This window comes from Gekko japonicus, unplaced genomic scaffold (genome assembly GCF_001447785.1).
Source record: "Gekko japonicus isolate JY-2015 unplaced genomic scaffold, Gekko_japonicus_V1.1 scaffold2021, whole genome shotgun sequence".
Taxonomy (NCBI): Eukaryota; Metazoa; Chordata; class Lepidosauria; order Squamata; family Gekkonidae; genus Gekko; species Gekko japonicus.
In genome coordinates, this window is record NW_015165305.1 from 308,942 (window position 1) to 315,501 (window position 6,560).

Below are 6,560 nucleotides of genomic sequence, written 5' to 3' on the forward strand. Positions count from 1 at the left end.
CTACCCCAAAAATAAGCCCTAGCAGGATTTCTATGCATTTGTGGTATAAGCCCTAGTGTGTCTTCTTGGGGAAAAAAAATATATAAGACAGTGTCTTATTTTTGGGGAAACACGGTATGCAGGTCCCATAATCCCTAGGATAGCCTTTTGGGGCTGTATTTTTCACCAGCCAAAAACCTGGATGCTCTTAATCATGATATCCAGTATTTCCAACCCACACCCACCACTCAAATGCATTGGCTGGATATTACAAACATGGTACCTGGTAGGGCTCCCCCCACCCCAGACGTACTGTGGCCATAGTTAGGGTTTCTGCATAGGTCTCTGCACCATGCACCGTGTAAGCCGCTCAGAGCCCTTTGGGGGTGAGAGGGGTATAAATTGAAAGTATATATATATATATATCACAGGAGGACACAACTGCTTTGAGTGACTGTGGAAAAAAAGTCAGAAAACCAGGGACCTCATGCAGTGTAAAGTAACACAGAACTGCTTCATGCCCTCCCCAAACGCTGCGTTCTTCAGCCTCCGCTCCCCAAATCTCCAGGTATTTCCCAACCTGGAGTTGGCAACCCTACATGGAACGGACCATACTACACTCATAAGCAGGGCTACTTAAAATGCGGGCTATAAATAAAGTAAATACAGCAGCCTGAAACATAGAAATCAAGCAGCTCGAGCTTCTCCCACTGCTTATCCCCATGCCAGGGAAAGTACTAACTGTTACATTAAAGGTAAAGGTAAAGGTTTCTGTTGCTCGAAAGCCAGTCAAGTCTGACTCTAGGGTCGCGGTGCTCATCTCCGTTTCCAAGCCGAAGAGCCAGCGCTGTCCGAAGGCGTTTCCGTGGTCATGTGGCCGGCATGACTAAACGCCAAGGCGCACGGAACGCTGTTACCTTCTCACCTGTTACAACACTGGATGCCAACTTTACCACTGATCCTGCAGACCAATAAGCTGTTCAAAGCAACCCTAATTAAGTAGCACGAGGAAAACAAAATAGGATGATGTGAGGAAATGGTACAACCCCCCCCCCCCAAAAAAATCAAGTTCTAATAAGCAATGTTGCTCCCTGCCAACCAAGGAATGCTGAATTAGTTAAGCAGCTATCGATGTGTGTAAGTCAAGTTCACAAAAGTGCTCTTTGCTGCTTTTAGATTCAGGCGGCCACTCTATTTCCTAACCTCTTGCCTTTGCAGCCCACAACCTCCGCCACCTTATGTCACTATTCTACCCGCCTCCCCCTAGGCACACTGAGATCAAGTGGACTGTACAAATAACGAGGGTTCATTGTGTCCTTGTGCTTGATAGAATTTTTGTATTTCCCACACACACTGTCTTTGAATGTTCCAGTGTATACGATTAGTATGGCAATGGCATGCATATGAAAAGCCCAGGCCAGGAGAGAAAGTTTGTTTCACAAAAGAGGGCCATCAACGGGCCAGACGTCTTGGCTCCTTCCTCTTCCAGACTGACCTCCATCCCCACCCAGTTACAATGGTCACTTTCCCAAATGCATGCAGACTATGTATCCACAGTTCTTAATTTTTAAAACCATATGCATACAAAAATTGCGACTTTAAAAAATTCCAATCCCTGGTTAGAGATTTATGAATATGAATCTTTTTAAAAAATCAATGTACAATGAGTTTTAAAACTCTAGTGCTATAACAACAGACGGGATCTATACCTTTTTAACAGAACTGTTTCTGCCTGTCATGCAACTGGGAAATGCATACAGAGGGTTTTTTTGTTTTTAAAGGTGTTATGTGGTAAGTATGACAAAAGAACACACCTTTGAACTCCACATAAATCAAACCAGAACATAAACACCTCATCTGGCTGTACAGTCACAATTATTAACACTGATTTTAACCTCCACTTTTTGCACAATAAGTGCACATGCAAAGGTGGGGTGCAAAATCCTGCTCTTTAAACACCCAAATTATGATTTGCAGGAGAAGAGCATTAAGGGATAAAGAAACCACATGAAAAGATGCATTCAGAGTAAATACACTTAGAAGCAAGTCCCATGGTATTCAGCGGAACTTAATTGTTCGCATGTACACTTACCTCCCCACCCCCCAGCAATTAAGTGTTGAGTAGGAATCCTGTGTGCCAAAAGTGTTTAATCTACAGGTACAGCATATCACAGTGAGTGAGGAAAAGCAACACTGTGCAAAAACTTGCCCTGCAAAGTTCTTGTCGTACCAAAGGCACAGGATGCCCAGCAAAACATTCCCTTGTGTCCAGAATGAGGCACTCTGCAAGAGTGGAGGAGCTAAGATTTTGTTGTTGTTGTTGTTCAGTCGCACAGTCGAGTCTGACTCTTTGCGACCCCATGGACCAGATCCCGCCAGGCCTTCCTGTCTTCCGCCGTCCTCTGAAGTTTGCTCAACTTCATGTTCGTTGCATCTATGACACTGTCTAACCATCTCATCCTTTGCCGTCCCCGTCTTCTTTGACCTTCAATCTTTCCCAGCAACTTCTCCAGTGAGTGCTCCCTTCTCATTTGGTGGCCAAAGTTTGGTGGAGCTAAGATGGATTTATTTAAATCGTAATTCCCACTGCTGTCATACTACTTGCCCTGACCTGGATAGCCCAGGCTAGCTCGATCTCATCAGATCCTGAAAGCTAAGCAAGGCCCTGGCTAGTATTTGGATGGGAGACCTCCAAGGAACACCAAGGGTGTGATGCAGAGGCTGGCAAGTGGCAATGGCAAACCATCTCTGAAGGTCTCTTGCCTTGAAAACGCTGTGACTTGATGGCACTTCCCGCCAATGCTCCCTCTAAGCTGTGGAGTCTTGTGAGCAGAAATTCTACTTGGTGAGCGACTGGCATTCAAGTTGTGAGCTAGCCATTTGGCTACTGCATAAATTAGTTTGCTCTGGAGCCGTCCCTCCTGAGCTGAGACAAAAATGTGTGAGCCAGAGGCTAAAAAACTGTGAGCTAGCTCACACTAACTCAGCTTAGAGGGAACACTGCTTCCCACCACGTCATATTACTTAAGCCAGAGTAACTGGGTAATGCACTCACTACAATATGTTAGAGCCAGTGTGGTGTAGTGGTCCATATCAGACTAGGACGAGAGGCAAGTTTGAATCCAGGCTCTGCTGTGGAAGCTTGCTAGGTGATCTTGGGCCAGTCACACACACGCAGCTTAACCTACCTCATAGGATTGTTGTGAGAATAAAATGGGGAAAGGGGAGAAAGTTGTAAGCCAATTTGGGAAGCCAACAACAAAATGGTTTACAGTTAAACAGAGCACGGCTGCCATCCGCGATAATACATTTAGTGTAATTACCCTATCTAATACAAAACTTGACCTTCTAACTCATATCAGAAATCACTGCTTATTTCATGGATAAATTTGTTCATTATGTGCACTGAATGGCACCACAGTGTCAAACCACAAAGTTAGACATAAAAATAGAAATGACCCAGGTTGGCAGAGTGGACTATCTTCCTTAGTGACAATGAGGGACATCTCGTGGATCCTGGTGCCTATGATCACTTGCCATTCCCCTGCTCATAGGATCAAGCTCATAAAAATAACACACTAGAGGACCAGTTTCAGCTAGACTCGTAATGCTTTACCTCAAAAGGCTTTTTTCTTGGGTGCTTTATATATATAAAAAGACACTCTGACTCCATGCATCTGACTGAGGGTCACCAGTTCAGTTTTAAGAGATTGTGAATGTAGGTTTATTTATTGTTATTATTTATCATTTGGCAGTGTGTCGTGAAGCCAGGAGATCCTAAGACTGTCTGGCAACCAGAAGTTTCAAGTCTCTAGTTTTATACACCACTAGTTGGCGATCTAGACTTGCTTTTTAGGTCTCTCACCACATCATATTACTTAAGCCAGAGTAACTGGGTAATGCACTCACTACAATATGTTAGAGCCAGTGTCATGTAGTGGTCCATATCAGACTAGGATGAGATGCACGGCCCTGGTGTTCCTTGGAGGTCGCCCTTCCAAGTACTTGCCATGGCTGACCCTGTTTAACTTCCGAGCTCTGACGGGATCGGGCTAGCCTGGGCCATCCAGGTCAGGGCAGTAAAATTAAATTCAATTTAATTTTAACCAAGCTATTTTAAGTTAGAAAAAATATTCAGAAGACAAACAAAAAGTCAAAACCCGTTTTTAGGAAGCCCTGTTTTCAATTCCTTCCTAATAATTCATTTTAATCCACTTACCAGAGCCACACTCTTTATAAAATAATAACCATTATGAAGCGCTTAAAGCAGTCATGAAACTGTGTTTGCCTTTGAGTGTTCCAGAACTAAAGCCTAGTTTGAGCTCTGAGTGGAACTACAAGCGAACCTTAAAGGTACCCATTAAAAGCATCATAAAGGAGAGCTGAGAGTTTTATTACAACTAATAAAAACGGGGCCCATCAGTTAGCAAATGGTACTTCTATACGGCAAGCCACTATCGGTCAAGCTTCAGTTGCCTTTTGTAATATGGGAACCACATTCAAGCAATATTGCTAGCATCATAGGAGCAAACACAGTAACAGATCCTAACGCACTTGGCAATGTACAAAACCAACAGCAAAACAAAGATTCCTCCATCACACTTTTTTCTTACTTTACTTCCTTATGCGTCTTGTCTACATATCACATGGTAAATAACATGCCTCACTTCAACCACTGCTAGATCAGGATTTAGAAAGAAAGGAACAGAAAAAATAGTTACTGTATTGGGCACCAAGGAAAAACAGTCCCCCTCAGATAGTCATACTTACTCTGAAAAAGGGTGCAGTATGGTGTAAAGCTCTGTACCTTTACAGAAAAGGAAACAGGCAGGAACACTAGAACATGATTTTGCAGTATCTGCTGAAACCCTCAATCCATACCTCATCTCACAGGTAATCTGCTGAAACCCTCAATCCATACCTCAACACCTCTCAGGAACAACATGTTAACTGTGGGAAGAGCTCTATATGGCTCAAGCAAGTGAGCCAAGTCATGTGTCATTACGATTTGGCCTACTTGAAAGTGAAGCGCCTTGAAATTTGGACTCTTAAAAAGAAATACCCAGGTCAGTAGGCAGTCTGACCCAAAACAAATAAGGGCTCCTATACCTTTGAAAGGTGCATAGAAAAGAGAATTCTGGTAAGAACAGCTTGCCATACAGGTGTGAGAAAGATGTACTAGCCAGATATTCCCTTTTGGACAAACTTTATGCACACTGTATCCCCAATCACACTCGCTTGGAGTAAGCCATCCTTTAATTCTGAAGTTGTGTTTCCCATGCTCAAGTCGACTCCCATCAATTAACGTAGCTGGCTGGCTAGTGTGTGGATACACTTTTATATACTGCTCCTACAGGTGCATAGGGTTTCATTCCATTCTCTTGACTCGTGAAATCGGATCCTACGCATCTTCGCTCAAAAGTAAGTCTCACCCAGTTCAAACGGGCTTACCGGCAAACATGCCGTAGGATTGCAATGCCATTAGCCTCGGTAACCAGTGAAGGAAGCTTGGTTCCCCCCTTCGCTTAACGCCGGGTTATAACACAAACCGCTGAGCAGCATTTCCAAACTCCCCCTTTACAGTTAAAAATAAACAGTACCTCCTAAACGCCTCCTGCTAACCATTTTAAAACTGGTCTGGCAGGGTCTGCCCCCCCCGAAAGTCCAGCACTCAAGCAATGGGCTTTTTAAAAAAGCAATATCCATTCCATCCCATCCCCCCCCTCCCCAAAACATTTCCAGGCTACACAGCATTCTTCGTCATGCCACGGATGAACTGCCCAGTTCTATGCTCTACCGCTGCGCAAAGCAAACAGGGGAAAGGAATAGGTACAATACTTCCCGTCCCACCGTCCCACCCCCGGTGTAATAAAACACTCGGGATATTTGGATTGATCCAGCAGCTTCGGACGGTAGAACGATACCTTTGGTGAGCCCCCGGGCTGATCGTAAGTTCTGCCCAGCGGCATGCACTTGGCACCGGGTGGGTAAAGGACAGAACACTGAGCTGTGCTTCACGATCCTGCAACTTCAGCCAAGGCCAATGTTCCTGCGGGCTTATTCTCCTTGACCTAGCCTGGAGCTTCAGCCGGCGGTTAATTTCCAAAATAAAGAGGTGCCGGGGCTTGCGCCTGCCCGGAAACCACATCCCTCTGACCTGGGAAGTCCTTCCCCCTGGTGATCCCAGAGATGTGGGAATTGGCTGTGCTTTATGCACTGGCGTTGGAGTGGCACTCTGCTCATGCTCAGGAACCCTTCCTTCTTGACTACTCTTTCGTCTGCTCCGACTGTTGAGGTCCCCCCGGGTTGTTGTTGTTTTTTTTAAAAAAGGTTCGAGATCCTCCGCTCTGATTCAAACCCGGCTTAGTTTTATCTGAACCAGATGAGGAAGGGTTAAATGGGTTGAGCCCTCTGGGTCCTAGAGCCGCCCAGATTGTGCTAGTGGCAGGAAGTTTGTCTTCTCACGACCGATCTGGGGAGCAGGGAGCTTTTCGGGGTGCACTTGTGGGGCCAGGGAAAGAAAGAAAAGGTCTTGGACTCAGAAGAACCACCAGAGCAAATAAGCGATAGTGTTGCCTGTA